Here is a 22064-nt window from a genome sequence, read left to right as displayed (position 1 = left end):
TGTCAGATAAATCTGCCTGTGTAAACGAATCATTACTGGCTGCTGTAACAGGATGATACACGAAGAGCAGGCAGAAGCACCTGGAGAGGTGGCAGTATGTAATATACTGTATTCTATATAAGTCATCAGCCCGTCAGCCGCACATCACTATTACATGTAGAGATGTGCCAGTCGGCGACTGATGATTTTAGATCAGGACCACAAAGAACAAACACGATCGACTCTTTATTACACGGAGCAATAATCCACTGAATGGTTCCTGATCCGGCAGATTCCGCTCAGTGTAATAAGAGCCAGCACCGGATGGTGTTTTTTGTCACTTTGGGACCTTGGTGTGTGCTCTAGGCATATGGCTCTTTTCTTTACATATGTGTTGTGGGTTTGTTAATTTATTGTTTTTTTCTTTACAGTTCATGTGATTGAGGTTGGTTTCACACAAGAGCAGTTTTTTAGGAAATCTACACTGTAATTTTCGAGCCAAAGCCAGGAGTGGCATCCGGCAGGTCGGAGACATATAAGCTCTTCCTTTATTGTACCCATTTACTTTAAATCCAGTTCTGGTGTTGGATCAAAACTGCAATGCAGCAGATTTCCAAAGAAAACTGCCATGTGTAAACCCAGCCTCAAAGAGAAACCAATGAATCACATGACTCCTGATATGGGAAAAACACACAAAATCAGACACATAGAAAAAACACTTTATTCAAACAAATATTCTGCAAGGTGTAACGTATGGGTTTATTTCAGAATATTAAAGTGTCTTATTCATGTGATAGGAAGGAATGTAGTGGGTTCATGTCTTATTTGTACTATCGATCTATCTCTATCTATCAATCTATCTATCTATCTTAGCTTGCTGTGTAAGTGTGGATTGGTTTGTATTTAGCTAAGTGCATGGGAATAGGTAGATTCAACCATTGGAGGACACAGTTGTTGTTATTGCCCAAAAGCATGTAGCTGTAATTGTACAACCACCATTTTGCTTGTAAACATGTACAGGGCCTGGGAACTTCCATTCATGGTCATCAGTGGTCTACATAGACATTTCTGGAAGCCACATCACCCCCCACCCAAATTACTATAAAGATTGGGGGTATGTAGCTTCTAGTCAGCCTCAACTGGGACCATGGATGGAAGGTGCCCAGCACCCTGTTCATCGCGCGGGAAATTGGTGTATATTAGTCCATAATATAACACTTGGGGCTCCCCGTTTCATTGTGGAAGGAACAACCATGAATCTGTACCATCTGTAACTGCAGCTAAGTATTGTTTTCTGTAATATATCTCTCTTTTTTCTATAAATCTGTGGGTTATGCCTTCTGCGACTATTATCAAAAGCAACCGGTTACACAAGGTTTGCTAGAAAACAATGCAAGTAACATTAAAAAAAGGGAAAAAAAAAATCAAATCAACTGGTGCCAGAAAATGCCAGAGATTGTAATCTATGAAAAAATCTCAAGTCTGCCATTACTTATCAGCTGCTGTATGTCCTGCATGATGTGGTGTATTCTTTCCAGTCTGGAGAGCAGGAGAGGGTTTTCTATGGGGATTTGCTGCTGCTCTGGGCAGTTCCTGACATGGACAGAGGTGGCCGCAGAGGGCACTGTGTCAGACTGGAAAGAATACACCACTTCCTGCAGGACATGCAGCAGCTGATAAATACTGGAAGAGTTGAAATTTTTAAAGTAAATTACAATCTCTGCACTCTGTAGCACCTGTTGATTTGAAAGATTAAAATGCTGATCATCATAGGTTTGTTTTTTAACATGTGATCCCTGCGGACATGTCTGTGACTGATTATATTACTATAATATACTGTATGTTACTGTGAGATACTTACTCCAAATCCTCCAGACGCTCATCGATGTCGTCGCTGCTGTTGGTGATAGAATAGAGAAGATGGTGAGAACCAAACACACATTAGAGTCATCAGTTTTCTGGCAGAATTTCACCAATAAGAAAAGAATAGTTCAGTAAAACATTTTTTTTTTCTTTCAAACCATCTGGTGCCCAGAAAAGTGCCAGAGATTTGTAATTTACTTCCATTAAAATATCCCAAGTCCTCCATTACTTCTCAGCTGCTGAATGTCCTGCAGGATGTGGTATTCTTTCAGTCTGGACAGCAGGAGAGGTTTTATTTTGGGGATTTGCTATTGCTCTGGGCAGTTCCTGTCGCAGACAGAGGTGGGAGCAGGGAGCAACTGTGGCAGACTGTAAAGAATACCCCACTTCCGGCAGGACATACAGCAGTCTGATAAGTATTTGAGATTTTTTTTTAATAGAAGTAAATTACAAATCTCTTCCACTTTCTGGCAACAGTTGATTTGAAAGAATTTTTTTGCTGAATTACCCCTTTAAAAAAATAAAAATAAAAAATCTCCTTACACTAATTTTAAGACGAGACTTAGATACTTACTCCCAATCGTCCGAATCCTCCGCGATGTCGTCGATGACGCTCCTGTTAGTGATAGAATAGAGAAGATAGTGAAAACCAGACACACATTAGAGACATCCTGGCAATGATTGGTGTCTATAGGGGAGGAATTATAGGGTCACACAAGTTTTACATTTTAGTTTTACATTTAAATAAAATGCAACAAATTTTGCGAGAAAAAATACAACTAATGTAAAATTAAAGGGGTAGTTCAGCAAAAAAGTTTTTCTTTCAAACCAGCTGGTGCCAGAAAGTGCCAGAGATTTGTAATTTACTTCCATTAAAGAATCTCAAGCCCTCATTACTTCTCAGCTGCTGTATGTCCTGCAGGAAGTTGTATTCTTTCTATTCTGGAAAGCAGGAGAGGTTTTCTATGGGGATTTGCTACCGCTCTGGGCAGTTCCTTTCCCAGACTTAGATGTCAGAAAGCAACAGGCTAGAAAGAATACACCATTTCCTGCAGAACCTACAGCTGCTGAGAAGTACTGGAAATGTTTTTAACAGAAGTGAATTACAAATCTTTGGCACTTTCTGGCTCCAGCTGATTTAAAAGAATTTTTGCTGAATTACCCTTTAAAAAAAACTCCTAACACTGTAATTTTCATAGGCTTGTCGTTTAAGGACGAGGACTATGAGATACTTACTCCCAATCCTCTGTGTCCTCCTCGGTGTCGTCCTCGCTCCTGTTAGTGATAGAACAGAGAAGATAGTGAAAACCAGACACACATTAGAGACAACAGTTTTCTAGCAGAACGTCATTAAAGGGGTACTCCGGCCCGGGGGTATTTTTCAGATACGGCCGGGGAGGGGGTGGTTATGGATGGCGGAGGTCACTTACCTCCCCGATTCCAGCGCCAGGTCCCGGATCGCGCCGTCCTATACACTCGTTCCGCGGCCGCTCAATGGTGTGAGCTGCCACATGAGACGTGACGTCTCCAAGCAGCTTACCCATTCAGCGGCCGAGGCGGAACTTGAAACTTTCAGAAAATGTTATTTATTGTGACCTCTCAATAAGAACATGAAATCCATCAGGATATTTACTAACCCCTTGTCATCACTGCCAGTTTTCCCCTTAAGGGGATGTGCACATTGAGGAATAGGCCAGGAATTTGAAGCAGGATGCGCCCGTGTGCCTCTCCACCTGTCCCATAGACTCCATCTATAATCGGGCGGATTCCGACATCTGCCCAAAGAATTGACATGTCAGACCATCCAGACCATAGTATGGATTCAATGGAACAGGAGGAGATGCGAGCAGTGTATTCCATGGCAGGTTATCCGTACAGATTCCATAATGTGAACACACCCTAAATTTCCGCTTGAAATTCTTTCCATAAAATATGAATAGAGCAATGTTCTATTGTGTTCAACGGGATTTCCGCTCTGTTATTCACACAGCAGAATTTTCAATCAGAATTTTCTGCCACGGATCCGACAAAGAATTGACATGTCAATTTTTTGGGCCGATTCCTCCAGGGAAATCCTATAGAATTCAATGGGGTTTGAATTCTGCTTGAATTCTGTTCCTATTCTGCCAGAGGTGAATAGATGAATTTTAAGCAGAAAACTTTCCTCTTCAATTACTTACTAGTAACCCGCTTCGGATTACGCCACAGCCGCTGGAACACATCTCCACCCGTGCCATAGACTCCGTTCTATGGTCGGTCAGATTCCGCCATCCGCTCGAAGAATTGACAAGTCAATTGTTCGTGTGGACTGCGGAATCCACCCGACCATAGAATGGAGTCTATGGCACGGGCAGAGATGTAAACAAGCTGGGGAGAAAACTATTGTAAAAATGATTTATTTGATTTTTTTCTGCTGTTTTAATGAAGTGTAATTACCTGAAAATCCACGGGGCGTCCATCACGGCCATTTTCCACCTATTACATAATAATAAAAAAAATTATTGCACGGGATATTAGTCTGTCCTCCAAGTGCTGCATGTTGGGGGAGGTTTTTATAGAAACATGTACATTGGAAATCCACTGGCCCAGATTTATTAGACCAGATGATCTGACTATAAATGCGCTGTACTGGGTATTTGGGATGAGATGTGAAAGTCACCACAATCAATGATTTTGTCTACTTGGTGTTTTTTGTCACTTTGGGACCTTGGTGTGTGCTCTAGGTATGGCGTCTATTCTTTACATATGTGTTGTGTGTTTTGTTAAGGTTTTAGTTTTTTACTTTACAGTTCATGTGATTGAGGTTGAGGCTCCAATCTGGATCCAGGATCGGTGGTTTAGAAGGCTACTTGCTCTTATTAATAGTCTGATATGGGGGAGGAGAAAAGTGGGGATTAAATATCAGCTATTGGTACAGAGAGAGGGGGAAGGTGGGCTGAGCATGCCAGACTTTCGGCTATATTTTCTAGCAATGAAGTTACAGGACTTGATGCGGGGCCTCCTCTCCCCTACAGTCAGATATATCCTCCAAGAAGCTGTCCCAAATGGAAATATCTTGGAAAGTTTAGAAGGAGAGCAGTTGAAGGGGGATAATTTAGGTTTCTTTTCTTATGTTAAATTGTACACTAGACCATGGAAAGTGGTCAAACGCCTATGTAAGATTAAAAACAGTTTAGAGTTTACGCCAATCTGGGGGAATACAAAATGTCACGAATTTACAAAGATAATAGATTGACAATTTTGGATTAACAAAGGAGTTAGGCACTTAAGTCACATGACTCATCGAGGCACTTTGATTGGCTTTTCAGCAATGCAGGCGAGATATGGAGTGCACGATGGACACACATTCTGGGATTTTCAGATAAAAAGCGCCTTCGAAAGCACAAAGGATACTTCTATTTTTACAATTGAGTCACACGCACTTATAGACTTTTTGAGGGGACAAATATGGAAACGTGTGGGGGGGGATGGGGGAGGGTCTTCAAATGGATGGATGGTATTTATATTTTTGTATATTTATTTTTGATTGTTGATATGCAATGATATTCGTTGTAAAGAAAAAAAGGTTTTTTTTTTTTTACTTTACAGTTCATGTGATTGAGGTTGGTTTCACACAAGACAGTATTTTTGGAAATCTGCCACTGGAATTTTTGAGCCAAAGCCAGGAGTGGATCCGGCAGGTCGGAGACATATAAGCGCTTCCTTTATTGTACCCATTACTTTGAATCCACTTCTGGTTTTGGCTTAAAAACTGCAATAGCAGCTTTCCAAAAAAAACTGCCATGTGTAAACCCAGCCTCAAAGGGAAACCAATGAATCACATGCTCTGCTATGGGGGAAAACACCATAAAAATCAGACCAAGAAAAACACTTTATTCAAACAAAATGCTGCAAGGTTTGCTAGAAAACAATGCAAGTAATGTAACATTAAAAAATAAAAGAAAAAGTTCTTTTAAATCAACTGGTGCCAGAAAATGTCAGAGATTTGTAATCTATGAAAAAATCTTAAAGGAGACCTGTCACCCCCCGCGCCGGGGTGACAGGCTCCCGACCCCCAGATAGATCCCCTTATACTTACCTCATGAAACGAGTCCCGCTGCCGGAGCCGGTCGCGGGATGGAGATATCCCGGTGAGAAGCCAGCGCGCGCGCGCTGTGGAGATGGGTCCGGCGTCCATAGAGAATAAATGGAGCCGTGCGCGCGCAGCAGAGATGAGTCCGGCTCCATTCATTCTCTATGGACGCTGGACTCATCTCCACAGCGCGCTTGCCGGCTTCTCACCGGGATATCTCCGTCCCGGGACCGGCTCCGGCAGCGGGACTCGGCGACATGAGGTAAGTATAAGGGGATCTATCTGGGGGTGGGGAGCCTGTCACCCCGGCGCGGGGGGTGACAGGTCCTCTTTAAGTCTTCCATTACTTATCAGCTGCTGTATGTCCTGCATGATGTGGTGTATTCTTTCCAGTCTGGAGAGCAGGAGAGGGTTTTCTATTGGGATTTGCTGCTGCTCTGGGCAGTTTGTGACATGGACAGAGGTGGCATCAGAGAGAACTGTGTCAGACTGGAAAGAATACACCACTTCCTGCAGGGCATGCAGCAGCTGATAAGTATTGGAAGAGTTGAGATTTATAAGTAAATTACAAATCTCTGGCACTCTGTAGCACCTGTTGAGTTGAAAGATTAAAATGCTGTTTTTCATAGGTTTGTTGTTTGATACGTGATCCCCCTGCGGACATGTCTGTAACTGATTATATTACTATAGTATTTTACTGTGAGATACTTACTCCAAATCCTCCAGACGCTCATCGATGTCGTCGCTGCTGTTGGTGATAGAATAGAGAAGATGGTGAGAACCAAACACACATTAGAGACATCAGTTTTCTGGCAGAACTTCACCAATAAGAAGGGAGTAGAAAGGATTGTTCAGCAAACAGTTTTTTCATTCAAACCAGCTGGTGCCAGAAAAATGCCAGAGGTTTAGAGATTTGTAATTTACTTCCATTATAAAACCCCAAGTCCTCCATTACTTATCAGCTGCTGAATGTCCTGCAGGAAGTGGTATTCTTTCCAGTCTGAAAAGCAGGAAAGGTTTTCTATGGGGATTTGCTACAGTGCAGTTCCTGTCCCAGACTTAGATGGCAGCATAGAGCAACTGTGTCAAACTGGAAAGAATACATCACTTCGTGCAGGACATCCAGCAGCTGATAAGTATTGAAGATTTATTTTTTTCATAGAAGTAAATTACAAATCTCTGGCACTTTCTGACACCAGTTGATTTGAAAGATTTTTTTTTTTTTTTGCTGAATTACCCCTTAAAAAAACAACAAAAAAAGCTCCTAACACCTGTTATTTTTATAGGCTTGTTGTTTAAGACGATACTATGAGATACTTACTCCCAATCGTCTGAATCCTCCTCAATGTCCTCGATGTCGCTCCTGTTAGTGATAGAATAGAGAAGATAGTGAAAACCAGTATCACATTAGAGACATCAGTGATGATCGGGGTCTATAGGGGAGGAATTATAGGGTCACACAAGTTTTACATCTTCAGTTTAGATTTACTCACCCGAAATCCGATTCTTCATCTAAAGAAAAAAAATAGAAAACCATTAGTTTAGAGAACTGCTTTATACATTGTAGAGATACATAGATACATAGAGATATTATAGACAAAACTCACCCTCGCCGTCATCCAGTCCAGCCTGAAATAGGAAATAGAGAGAGTAAGCAGAGGACATTGGTATATTGCTGAGCATGAGACCTCCTTCTGTGTCCATCTGACCTATGTGCTTGGATGGGATAGGGTGTAGGTGGGGGCACTATTACAGTGCTCATCCAGGATTACACACACAGTCATTTCTTCCAAAAACACACGGGGGGCTGATTTAGTGGGCTATGAAGCAGAATGGTCAGATTTGTAATCCCGCTGTCAGTCCACTCTGTGGAGAAGGTGGGGGGCAGCCCGAGGACCATGTGGATGATATCTATGTTTTTCCATGTGGTCCTGGGGCTGTCTCTACCTTTTCCACAGAGAGGGCAGACAGCGGGATCCATACTGCATACTGCTCCCCAGTATCTTCATTGCTTCTGCCCGCTGTCCTTAGCCGCCGGTGGAAATCTAGAGACGGTCTGTGAAGTTGCACCGGCAGCTGCGGACAGCGGGCAGAAGCCAGGAAAATATCGGGGAGCGGGCAGAAGCATCGGGGAGCGGGCAGAGGTATGTATATACTTTATTATTTTCTTTATACAGTCATCAGCCATTGGCCGTGCATCGTTATTACACGTAGTGATGCGCAGTCGGCGGCCAATGTTTGTAGGTCAGGACCAAAAATAACCAATCAGTCGATCGTTGTCTTTATTACAAGGAGCAATAATCTGCAGAATCGGAGCTCTGGCTAGGAGGACCCCACTCTTTTCTAGCTGGGTGTCTGTTTGTGAACCGGCACACTTATGTTTGTGAACAGGTGTGAAGTATCTTTTCAACGCAAGGTATTTCTAGTTTTTTACACTCATACTTCTACTTATACCTTTGCCATCTTTCTCTTGGCCAATTGTTTTTTATTTCCTTTATTGAAAAATACAATTACAAACGGGAAAATGAGATATCTGAACAAGAGAGATATTGCAAACCTGATTGAGGCAATCCATTTCTGAGAAAATTCTTTTTTTTTTTTTTAATATGCTACATGACCACCTTCCCATTGGAAAATTTGCCCTTGATCCAATATGGCGGCCATCAAAATGGTGACGGAATATCAATAAAAAATACAAATTCCCCAAACCAGCGCCGCAGATGAATATAATGAAGGTAGATGAGTAATCAGTGTCTGTGGATAATTTTATTAGAATCCCATCCAGTACACATTGGGGTAATATACTGTCATATTGTGTCACACTGTTGCATAGAAAACTCTCCTATATACTGCACACCCTATTTGTGGTATAATTTACAATTATAATTGTCACTTATGTTTGAAAAATGCGGACAATAAACTAACAAATCAGTGTAAGCTTTTATCTTAGATCTAGGGGGTTATGTGAGTTATCCTGAATTATAAATGTATTTATTTATTTCTGATTTATTTCAAGAACGGCGCCATGCTGATCCTCAGGTGTTATGTGGTATTACAACTCAGTTTTATTTACTTCACTAGAAAATGTGCTGCAATACCACAGAAAAACCGGGGACAGTAGTGGCGCTGTTTATGGATGTAAGGCAACGTTCTCACATAGTCAAAACACTCACTCACTCACTCACTCACTCACTCACTCACTCACATATAGGAACTTACGTGCTATAGACACCCAACAACTGCTAGATACCGTACAGTCATCATTGCCCCCCACCTCTTCCCTCTCCTGTCCTAATCTTGCTGCCAAACAATACCACGACACCCTCAAAACCACTCTGGACAAACTTGCACCCCCTATACCCCAAACAGCCCGACACAGACGGCCACAACCCTGGAACACATGCAGAACTCGTTTTCTTAGACGGTGTTCTAGGTGTGCTGAACATCTGTGGAGGAAATCCAAGACAACAGCCAACCTTCTACATTATAAGTCTATGCTTAGAAGCTACTACTCAGCTCTTCACTCTGCTAAGCAATCCTACTTTACCACTCTGATCTCTTCTCTTTCCCATAACCCAAAACGCCTCTTTGATACCCTCAACTCTCTCCTTAAACCCAAAGTTCAGACACCCATCACTAACCTCAGTGCTGAAGGCTTAGCCAACTACTTCAAGGGTAAAATAAACACAATCCGCCAGGAGATCATCTCCCAATTCCCAGGTAATATTAATCCTATTCCTTCTCACTGTTCCTCCTCATCCCTCTCAGCCTTTGAGCCAGTGACAGAGGAGGAAGTCTCCAGACTCCTAGCCTCCTCTCGCCCCACCACCTGCCCTAGTGACCCTATTCCCTCACACCTTGTCCAGTCTCTCTCCCATGTTGTCACTACCTACCTTACTAAAGTCTTCAACCTCTCCCTCTCCTCTGGCATCTTCCCCTCGACTTTCAAACACTCCACCATCACTCCATTACTGAAAAACCCTCCCTAGACCCCTCCTGTGCAGCCAACTATCGACCTGTCTCTAATCTCCCTTTTATCTCTAAACTCTTGGAACGTCTGGTCTATTCGCGCCTAACCCGTTACCTCTCTGACAACTCTCTCCTTGATCCCCTTCAGTCTGGTTTCCGTCCTCACCACTCTATAGAAACTGCTTTTACTAAAGTCTCTAATGATCTCCTCACCGCCAAATCTAAAGGTGACCATTCCCTGCTCATTCTCCTGGACCTATCTGCAGCTTTTGACACTGTAGACCACCAGCTCCTCCTCTCCACGCTCCGCTCTATTGGCCTAAAGGACTCTGCTCTTTCCTGGTTTTCCTCCTATCTCTCTGACCGCTCCTTTAGCGTATCGCTTTCTGGCTCCACCTCATCTTCCCTCCCCCTTACAGTCAGGGTTCCTCAGGAATCAGTCCTGGGCCCTCTCCTTTTCTCACTTTACACTTTACCCATTGGACAAATCATCAGTAAGTTTGGTTTTCAGTACCATCTCTATGCTGATGATACCCAGCTATATACCTCCTCCCGTGATATCACCCCCGCACTTCTACAGAACACCAGTAACTGTCTGTCTGCCATCTCTAACGCTATGTCCTCCCTATTCCTAAAACTAAACCTTTCTAAGACTGAGCTTCTTGTCTTCCCTCCCTCTGCTAAACACCCTCCACCTGACATCTCCATCTCTGTCTGTGGTGCAACCATAACCCCTACACAACAAGCCCGCTGCCTTGGGGTTATGTTTGACTCAGATCTGTCCTTCACTCCTCATATTAAATCTCTTTCATGTTCCTGTAATCTGCATCTAAAAAACTTCTCTAAAATCCGTCCCTTCCTTACTGTCGAATCTGCTAAAACTCTTATTGTCGCTCTGATCCATTCCCGCCTTGACTACTGCAATTCCTTACTAATCGGCCTCCCTTCCTCTAAACTCTCCTCTCTCCAGTCCATTCTCAATAGAGCGGCCAGGCTTATCCCCATGTCCAGCCGCTATACCAATGCCTCCCCCCTGTCACTACATTGGCTCCCTGTTAAACACAGGATACAATACAAAGTCCTCCTGCTCACCCACAAGGCTCTCCACAGTGCTGCACCTCCCTATATCTCCTCCCTCATCTCTGTCTACTGCCCTACCCGTGCCTTACGCTCCTCTAATGACTTAAGACTAACATCCACCTTAATCCGCACCTCTCACTTCCGTCTCCAGGACTTCACCCGAGCTGCACCAGTTCTATGGAATGCATTACCCAAGACTGTCAGACTCACCTCCAATACCCAAAGCTTCAAACGTGCCCTCAAAACTCATCTGTTCAAGCAGGCTTACCAGGTTCCCTAATTTTGACTGCTACCCTCAACCTCCCCCCCCCCCCCCCCCCCCCCCCACACACACACACACCTACCACCACGCACACATACATACATACATATATACATACACACACACCAAGCATTTAAGCACTTAGACCTGTGCATGCATGCATTGGCTGGTGACAGGTTCACCCACCCTTACCTGCACTGCCTTATTTATAATGATGGCCGGACCATAAGAACAATGATGCATTTTGCCCCTCTGCCATTCTGTCTCGCACCCCCTCCTGATAGTGTGTAAGCTCATGCATGCGAGCAGGGACCTCACTCCTCATGTATGGATAATTATATGTATCTCTCTGTAATGTCGATTTTTTGTCTATGTATGTACCCCAGAATTGTAAAGTGCTGCGGAATCTGTTGGCGCTATATAAACAAAAATTATTATTAAACAAAAATTATTATTATTATTATTATTATTATTATTATTATTATTAAAACATCGGTCGTTGTTGGCAGTGTCAAACAACGGCCACTGTTTTATTTCTATTTGGATTGCGGGCAGATTTGGGTGTGCCTGTAATCCAATTAACCATAGACATCTGTTCAATGTACAGCCGTCAGAATGGCCATACATTACAATGTGTGCACAGTCCGAACAACGGCCGTTGTTCCTGCACCAGCGGCCGTAAATAATGGACAAGTCAATTGTTTGTGCGGCTGTACACAGCAGAAATCTGCAACATAAAATTCACAGTATAAAATCTGCAGCAAACACAGTACATGTGAATGTTCCCTTAAAGACAAAGCAGGATGTGCTACATTTAGGCTGGATTTCCCCAAAGTATCCAAAAAACAAAAACTCCAGTATTGCTGCATGGTATAGACCAGTCCCCATATGTATACTGCTTGTAGATGAATGGTGGTCTGCTCATCCTGAATGTGCAGGGTAGGAGGATGGAGATAGTATGGAGCAGCTTTGTACCTAATAGGCCCCATGTCAGGTGCACCAAACTACCCCTGCTCGCTCAGGGACCTGTCAGGGCAAAAATGTCCTAATGTGGGTGGAGCCATATGCAGGGCATGTGACTGGCCTTTTTGGGCCATTTTTTGTGTGTATTTTTTTTACAACTGTCTTTGTTTTGCCGCTGGCTACAAGCTGCCGTAACAATCTCCCCCGACTATTCCTGGTGGATGGAACCAGTTGGGAGTAAATGATAGGGTGAGCATAGGGCATTGGAGAGGAATTGGACGGGGCAGGGGTCGCTTTTATTAGGGTGCTTACACCCCGACAAGTCCCTTAGCAAGCAGGGGTAGTTTGGTGCACCTGACATAGGGCCTATTAGGGACATAGGTGCTCCCTACTATGTCTATCCTCCTACCCTGCACCTTCGGGATGAGCAGACTACCATTGATCTACAAGCAGTATACATATGGTAAGATTGTCATATAGTTTAGTACAGGGGCATTGCTAGGGTCCTAAAACATACGTGCATGGGCCCTCTGAGTGCCATCATAAGCAGATAGTAATAATGCCCCCTGCTGTGTCCCCATATAGTAATAATGCCCCCTGCTGTGTCCCCATATAGTAATAATGCCCCCTGCTGTACCCTCCATATAGTAATAATGCCCCCTCTGCTGTTAACCCGCAATTAACCCGACCACCATCCCCACACACACTACCCCCCCTGACCCCCTCCACTAACACACTACCACACCTGACCCCCTCCCACACATACACACTATGCCATTTGACCCACACACACACACATAGTGCCCCTTATGGTAGCTAATGCCCCCACAGTACCCCATATAGTAGCCAATCCCCCCACAATGCCCCATATTGTAGCCAATCCCCCCACAGTGCCCCATATAGTAGCCAATCCCTCCACAGTGCCCCATTTAGTAGCCAATCCCCCCACAGTGCCCCATATAGTAGCCAATCCCCCCACAGTGCCCCATATGGTAGCCAATCACCCCACAGTGCCCCATATAGTAGCCAATCCCCCCATAGTGCCTGGTAAAGTATCTAATCCCCCCCAATAGTGGCCCATATAGTATCCAATACCCCCATAGTGCCCATATAGTATCCAATACCCCCATTAGTGCCCCATATAGTAGCCAATCCCCCCACAGTGCCCCATATAGTAGCCAATCCCCCACAGTGCCCCATTTAGTAGCCAATACCCCATAGTGCCTGGTATAGTATCTAATCCACCCATAGCGCCCGGTATAGTATCTAGTTCCCCATATAGTATCCAATACCCCCAATAGTGCCCCATATAGTATCCAATATCCCCCAATAGTGCCCCATATAGTAGACAATACTCCCATATAGTAGCCAATACCTCCATAATGCCCATATAGTATCCAGTACCCACCAATAGTGCCCCATTTAGTAGCCAATACCCCCCAATTGTGCCCCATATAGTATCTAATACCCCCATATAGTAGCCAATATGCCCCAATAGTGCCTCATATAGTCACTCCAGTCCAATCCAGACCCTCCCCTCTGTACAGTGCCCTTCTATTGACACCAGCCTGGCACCCGCACTTCCCCACCAGAAAAAAAAAACAAAAACAAAACCTCACCTGTCACCCGTTCCCAGCAGCTTCTCTCCCGGCAGCGCGCGGTCTCCGGAGCATGCAGCGTCTCTTTACCATGCTGCCGTTGCTGGAAGATCACAGGAGACGGCGGGCTGCTGGGGGAGGAGCTGCAGCCGCAGCGCTGCCCAATCCAAAAGTGTCTGGCAGCAGGCAGCCTCCTTTTGAGAGCATGGTGGCGGGTGGTCCACTCGCATCTCAGCCATATGTGCCTCCCCCATGCTTCTCCCCTGCGCCTCCTAACCTCCACTTGCGAGATGTGTAGTAGCGGCAGCTTGACGTGTCGCCCGGACGTGCTCCTCCAATCCAATCAGCTCAGAGCGGGAGCGTGGGGCAGCTGTGGCGGGCCGTGGTGCACGCATCCAATCAACACATGCGCCACGGCCTGCCGCAGCAGCCCCATGCCCCCTCTGTGCTAATTGGATTGGAGGAGCACGTCCGGGCAGGCAGTAGGTAAGGCGGAGTGGCAGTCGCAGCGAGCTGCGAGCCAGATGCGGCCATCAAAAGAGCCACATCTGGCCTGCAAGACCGGGGCAGCAAAGATCTGTGACAGAAGCCTCAGTGTTAAACAGAGACTCTATGAGAGGGCTCACACGCTTCCTCTCTCCTCCGCTCCAAGAATTGACATGTCAACGCCGCTTGACATTGAGGCAGGCGTTGCTCTTACAGTTTGGGGTCTACAGTATAGCAGCTATTTGCCAGTAAATGTATGTTACACCTAATAATAAATCAGAGTGCATTCTAATATATATATATATATATATATATATATATATATATATATATATTGTGGACATGTCACGGGAAAAGTGCTCGAGGGGATGTACATCTCACCCAGGTTGATACATAGTGTGAGATGGTGAGTCCAGGAGGCATCTGTGCTCAGCAGTGTTATGCTGCTGAGCTATTATTTATTATTGCCGGGCCTGGACTTACATGGAATGGCAGGTAGGTTTTGGTAGTGGGACTTGCCATTCCCTCCCCCTCGATCCAGTGTGGGTTTTGGGATCAGGTGAGCTCTGATCCCAATCAGCCTGAGAAGGCAAAAGGTGTGCTCAGTGTACAGGTCTCTCTCTCTCAGCCAGGAGTGAACAGCCTGCATGCTGTTTGGTGAGAGCTGGGAAGACAGCCGCTGCTGGGGCCTGTTCACACCCTGCAATACTGCCGACTGAAGTGTCAGAGAGGTAACCTGCTTTTGTTAGTTAGCGCCCAGACGGGCAAGACCTTTTGTTTTGTTCTTAAAGCACAGTGTTGCTATATTTCTGTTACGGACTGTTTATGCTGAAAATAAACGCCAAGCTGTTATTTTACAAGTCCAAGTCTGCTGTGAACTGTGTCCAAACACACCATCCCCCGGGAAGATCCCTACAATTGGTGGAGGATGCGGGCAGAGGTCATTGCTCCCTATTTAACAGGCGAACCTCAAAAGGCCTACTATGACCTCAGTGAGCAAGAGGTCAAGGACTATCCTCGGCTAAGAGCAGAGATACTCGCCCGACTAGGAGTTACTGCTGCTGTCCGTGCCCGGAGAGTCCGCAACTGGAGCTACAGTCTGGACAAGTCAGCGAGGTCCCAGATGTACGACCTGATTCATTTGGCAAGAAAGTGGTTGGAGCCAGACACCTCTACTCCTGCACAGATCCTAGAGAGGGTCGTGATGGATCGCTACCTCCGCGCACTTCCTGCTGATCTGCAACGCTTGGTGGGACAAGGCGACCCTAAGAGTGCCGACGAACTTGTCAGCCTTGTGGAGAGGTTCCAGGCGACCGAGGACTACCTCCGTGATGTTCCTGCAGCACCGTCACCTCCCCGGAGTGCCAGACCTGTGCCGTCAGCTGGTAAGAGACTTCCATCTATTGGGGGAGTGTGGAGGGGTGCTGATAGAGGGAAGAGCGCTCAGGAGGCGTCTCAGGGGCAAAAGACTGGTGGTGGTCCCCGGTGGCTAAGTGGCCCTAAAAAGGACTCCCTGCCAAGGAGACCAGGCCCTATCCAGTGCTGGAGATGCCATGAGACAGGACATATGTCTGCCCATTGCCCTCTTACCACTGAGCCCATGGAGTGTGACGCTAGCCGGCGTCAGTCGCTATTTGCGGAGCCGTCTTTTGTTGCAGTCACTGGACTAGAGACTGAACCACAAGTCTGCAACATTACTGTAAATGACTTTCCTGTTAAGGCGTTGCTGGACTCAGGAAGCCTTGTCACCCTGGTGCATGCCAGCCTGGTGACTGGGGACTTTGTGCCAGCAAGACATATGAGTGTGGTATGCATACATGGTGATACAAAGGTTTACCCTATAGTACGGGCTAATGTCGGGACTGAACTAGGCGCTGTACAATATGAAGTGGGTGTGGTTAAAAATCTTATGCATAATGTGATATTGGGGCGTGATTTTCCTTTATTCTGGGCTCTATGGGGAAAACAACAATCCCCTGAAAGGAGTGAGGAGACCCCTAAGTCTATTGCATTACCCACGGTAAATGATAAAAATGTACAGGATGAAAATGATGCTTTTCCTTTGCAGGTCCTGGCTGGTGAGGAAGAGGCTCCTCCCACTGCGCAAAATGTTCCAGACTTAGAGGTGTCTAGGGATAATTTTGGTACTGCACAATTACAGGACCCCACTCTCAAAAATGCGAGAGAGCAGGTCACTGTTATGAATGGGGTACCTCAGGAACCAGAAGCTGAGAAAAGATTTCCACATTTTTCTATGACTAATGATCTCTTCTATAGAGTCACTAAGATTAATGAGGAGGTGGTGGAACAGCTTCTGGTGCCTAAGTCGTACCGGCGTCAGGTACTCGACATGGCCCATAATCATGTCCTTGGGGGCCACTTGGGGACAGATAAAACACAGGAGAGAGTCCTCCAGAGGTTTTATTGGCCTGCAATTTATGCTGACATAAAAAAATACTGTGAGTCGTGCCCCACATGTCAGCTTAGCGCTCCAGTGTCGCATTTTCGCAGTCCTTTGGTCCCACTCCCCATCATAGAGGTACCTTTTGACCGGATCGCAATGGACTTGGTGGGTCCCATTGTAAAGTCGGCTAGGGGACACCAGTACATTCTAGTGGTGTTGGACTACGCGACCCGCTATCCTGAGGCTGTACCCCTAAGAAACACTACCTCTAAAACAATTGCACGGGAATTGTTTTATATGTTTTCCAGGGTGGGGATCCCCAAGGAAATCTTGACTGACCAAGGTACCCCATTTGTGTCAAAGGTAATGAAAGAGCTATGCAAACTGTTTAAAATCTCACACCTACGTACCTCTGTATATCACCCACAGACAGACGGGTTAGTGGAGAGGTTTAATAAAACCCTGAAACATATGTTAAAAAAAGTGGTGGAAAAGGATGGTCGTGATTGGGATCACTTACTACCTTACCTGATGTTTTCTATTAGGGAAGTACCCCAAGCGTCCACAGGGTTCTCTCCCTTCGAATTAGTCTATGGTCGTCACCCTAGGGGTTTATTGGATATAGCGAAAGAGACATGGGAAAGTGAGTCCACCCCATACAAGAGTGTTATAGAGCATGTAGCACAAATGCAGGACCGTATAGCCACTGTAATGCCCCTAGTAAGGGAACACCTCCAGAGGGCGCAAGAGGGCCAAAGCAGAATTTACAATCGTTCTGCAAGAATCAGGACCTTTAGCCCAGGTGACCGGGTACTCATACTTGTTCCCACGGTAGAAAGCAAATTCTTAGCCAAGTGGCAGGGTCCCTATGAAATTGTAGAGAAGATCAGTGAGGTCAACTACAAGGTACACCAACCAGGTAGAAGGAAGCCTTTCCAAGTTTATCACATAAACTTGATCAAGCCCTGGAAAGACAGGGAATCCTTGGTGGCGACAAAGCCTGTTGGTCATCTGTCACCACCAATCCCTCCGGTCAGGATTGGTGACACCCTATCAGTATCCCAGAAGCAGGAAGCTAAGGAGTTCCTGCAGAGAAATAAAGACAAGTTTTCTGACCTACCAGGGCGTACGCATCTCATTAGTCATCATATTGAAACTGAGCCTAGAAGCAGAGTAAACCTGAAGCCCTATAGGATACCAGAAGCACGGAGGGAGGCGGTATCATCCGAGGTAAAACGTATGCTTGACCTAGGAGTCATTGAGGTGTCCCAGAGCGAGTGGTCCAGCCCGATTGTGTTAATCCCAAAGCCCAATGGAACTTGGAGGTTCTGTAATGACTTTAGGAAGTTAAATGAGATCTCCAAGTTCGATGCCTACCCCATGCCCAGGGTAGATGAGTTGATAGAAAGGATGGGTAATGCCAGGTACATAACTACCCTCGATCTCACTAAGGGCTACTGGCAGATCCCACTCACTCCTAAGGCTAGAGAGAAGACTGCATTCTCCACCCCTGATGGGCTCTTCCAATACGTAGTGATGCCATTCGGGTTACATGGAGCCCCTGCCACTTTTCAGAGGTTGATGGACTTGATTCTGCGACCACATCGTGATTACTCCGCTGCCTACCTCGATGATGTGGTCATTTTTAGTCCGGATTGGGAAAGTCACCTCTGTAAGGTCCAGGCGGTGTTAGATGCCATAAGTGATGCGGGGTTAACCATCAATGCAGAGAAGTGTGCACTAGCCTTAGAGGAGGCCAAATACTTGGGCTACATTATTGGGAGGGGGTTAGTGAAACCACAACTAAATAAAATTGAGGCAATACAGAATTGGCCTCAACCCCTCACAAAGAAACAGGTCAGAGCTTTCCTGGGTATTACCGGCTATTACCGGAGGTTTGTGCCGAATTTTGCTTCAGTTGCAGCCCCACTAACTGACCTGACAAAGGGTGCGAAGTCCGCAATGGTGACATGGACTCCAGAGGCTGAGAAAGCTTTTAAAAGCCTTAAGTCTGCCTTGTGCCAACAGCCTGTGCTAGTTACCCCTGACTTTAGGCGAGAGTTTCTAGTACAGACAGATGCCTCTAACACAGGGTTAGGTGCCGTCCTCTCACAGGTCGTGAATGGCGAGGAGCACCCGGTGATGTACTTAAGCAGGAAACTATCCCCGGCCGAGAAAAACTACGCCATAGTTGAGCGAGAATGTCTGGCAGTGAAGTGGGCCCTAGAATCCCTGAAGTACTACTTACTAGGCAGGAGGTTTAAGTTAGTGACAGACCATGCCCCCCTAACATGGATGAAATTAAACAAGGAGAAAAATGCAAGGGTGACTAGGTGGTTTCTTTCCCTCCAAAACTTTAATTTCATGGTGGAACACCGGCCAGGGAAATTACAGGCAAATGCTGACGCCCTATCTAGGGTACACTGTCTGTGGGGACAAAATGCTCAGCCCTCCGGTCTGAAGAAGAGGGGGGGGATATGTGGACATGTCACGGGAAAAGTGCTCGAGGGGATGTACATCTCACCCAGGTTGATACATAGTGTGAGATGGTGAGTCCAGGAGGCATCTGTGCTCAGCAGTGTTATGCTGCTGAGCTATTATTTATTATTGCCGGGCCTGGACTTACATGGAATGGCAGGTAGGTTTTGGTAGTGGGACTTGCCATTCCCTCCCCCTCGATCCAGTGTGGGTTTTGGGATCAGGTGAGCTCTGATCCCAATCAGCCTGAGAAGGCAAAAGGTGTGCTCAGTGTACAGGTCTCTCTCTCTCAGCCAGGAGTGAACAGCCTGCATGCTGTTTGGTGAGAGCTGGGAAGACAGCCGCTGCTGGGGCCTGTTCACACCCTGCAATACTGCCGACTGAAGTGTCAGAGAGGTAACCTGCTTTTGTTAGTTAGCGCCCAGACGGGCAAGACCTTTTGTTTTGTTCTTAAAGCACAGTGTTGCTATATTTCTGTTACGGACTGTTTATGCTGAAAATAAACGCCAAGCTGTTATTTTACAAGTCCAAGTCTGCTGTGAACTGTGTCCAAACACACCATCCCCCGGGAAGATCCCTACAATATATATATATATATAGTAATTTATTTATTTTTATTTAAAGGAGTACACCAGTCATCATGCAAAAATGTAAATGTTTTCTTAGAAGGTATCCAGCAGACAATACACAGAACCCTGCTGACATGGTGATTTTGTAATTACATATCAATAAATAGTTGTACCATGCCGGATTTGTTACAGCGCGCTCTCCTCCAGTGCTCTCCTCCATTTGCGGCAAATCCGGAGCTCCATGCTGTCTCACAAACGGAGAGTGACCTGGCACAGTTCCTCACCGCTCACAGCCTTGTGTCTGTCGGCCGCTATGGAGGATGGCCGGGCTGCTGTGCACTGCGGGGGTCCATAGCTGTGCTCGACAACGTCCCGGCTCTACAAGCAGACAGGGAAGCCTGTTGTGGAATCCTCCCCCCCATTACAATGCGGAGGAGGTGCTGCTGTGCGAGGGGTGGTAGGAGGATTCCACTACAGGCTTCCCCATCTGCCCGTATAGCCCGGAGAATGTACAGCAGTCGTTGTGTCCCCCCCATAGGCCATCCCCAGGACATTGTGCAAGAGCAGCGGTGGCCCCGTTCATCCTTAAGGCACCTCCCCCTTGACAAAACCGAGCAACGCTGTCAGTGGTGCTGTATGATGAGGGATTACACTCCAGGCTTCCCTGTCTTCCTGTAGAGCCCGTAGAGGGACAATGTCCAGCGGCACCCCTCTTGTATGTCAGCATCTCAGTGGCTGTGTAATGGGGGAGGGGGATATCACTGCAGGCTTCCCTGCCACCCCCTCTGTGACTCTCCAGCTATTAAATTCTTTATTTAGAGAAGCAGCAGGGAAACACAACAACACTCCAGTGCGCCAGTACATATAGCAAGTTGCACAACAAAATAACACAGGAGCAGCTTTTACCTATGTTTAATAAAGAATATCTTGTATATGATCTTCGGATGTGCTGAGCATTTTCCCTTCAGACTTTTTCTTTTTGTTTGTTTTTCTCCCATAAAGTGTTGTCACCACACCATGATCATGGGAGTTATAGTTCTGCAACCTGGAGCTTTCCTGGTTGAATAACTACAACTCCCATCACCACAACATGAGGATGGGGATTGTAGTTATGCAACCAGGAGAGCTTCAGGTTGCAGAACTACAAATCCCATACTGTACCATATATATTATAATTATTTTTATTCAACCTGACAGATCACACAGTAGATCCTGATCCAGTGATAGCATTGTCACATATTACTGCACATCTGGATAAAGTCTTAGGCCAGGCCCATGTATGTGTGCTATGGGATTTCCCTCTCTACCTTATAGGAGTATATTTCTTCCTATGTCCGCAGAGGTGCTGGAGATCACATAACACACACAGTGCATGAGCCCGGCCATAGACCACAGCCACCACCCAGCAGTTATCATGGCCAACTAAGCCCCGCCCCCTGCATGGAACATGGCAAAATGGCAGTTGAAAATGGCTGAACATGGGGAATAAGTAACAGGGTGTAAGGTATTTATAGCTCCCCATTCTACACATCTCCTCCCATCACCACTGTCTCCTATGGGGGGGGGGGGGCACCTATGTGGTCATGTGATCAGGGAGGAGTATCTACAGGTACAGATACTCCTGGACAGGACATCCCACTATGTACACAACCCCATCTTTATACAACCCTATCTGCTATACCCTGCTATACTGGATGGGGAATTCTCACTCACATGTTCCTCGTAGACAACGGGAAAGTCCGTATCCTCCACGAACTGGTCCTCCTCGCTGTAGATGATGGTCAGCTCTTCCTCCATGTCTCCAAAACTCCTTCTGTCACCAATCTTGCACAAATCGCCTATGTGTGTAAGAGATTTAAAGATTACATGGAGAAAACTGATTAAAAATAGAAAATAACAAAAAAATACCAAGAGCCAATGGATGTGTGTACTTACAGTCCAACTCCTAATAAAGCTCTGAAGGGTCCGGTTTGTAAACAAATTACATCATGATTTTCAATAATCTTTATTTAAACATCTTGAAACAAACACTTGTACTAACCAAACAATGAACAGTCGGCCATTGGCAGGAATTAGTGTGAATAAAATCTTGGTCTATGCGCTCGGCTGTAGTATTTTATTATGATTTATACTGATATTTGATTAATGTTGCTCAAAAAAACAAAAACATTTATTTGATAAAAGGTTCCAGTCCCTTCCTATAAGAATAGTTTTTCCCATATAATTACTATTTTATTAATAGTTTTATATAAGGGTAATAAGTGATTATTATTACATATCTGCCACTACTTTCCCGCCTGCTCTGCCTGTGCAGGGTTCAGGTCTCTTTTGGGGTTTAGTG

At 45.7% G+C, this 22064-nt stretch overlaps 1 long non-coding RNA gene across 1 annotated transcript; it reads right to left on the bottom strand.

The window, feature by feature from the left end:
* Nucleotides 1–7406: 7406 nt before the first annotated feature.
* Nucleotides 7407–21555, bottom strand: LOC138771501 (uncharacterized). The gene is made up of 3 exons (XR_011359633.1): nt 21437–21555; nt 7522–7543; nt 7407–7426 (listed from the first exon to the last, which is right to left on the bottom strand). It is a non-coding gene; the product is annotated as an uncharacterized lncRNA (long non-coding RNA).
* Between the last annotated feature and the right edge of the window lie 509 nt (nt 21556–22064).

Source organism: Dendropsophus ebraccatus, chromosome 13 (assembly GCF_027789765.1).
Source record: "Dendropsophus ebraccatus isolate aDenEbr1 chromosome 13, aDenEbr1.pat, whole genome shotgun sequence".
In the NCBI taxonomy this organism is placed as follows: Eukaryota; Metazoa; Chordata; class Amphibia; order Anura; family Hylidae; genus Dendropsophus; species Dendropsophus ebraccatus.
Note: the sequence above shows the minus strand (reverse complement) of the source record. Positions and strands in the feature narration are given on the sequence as shown.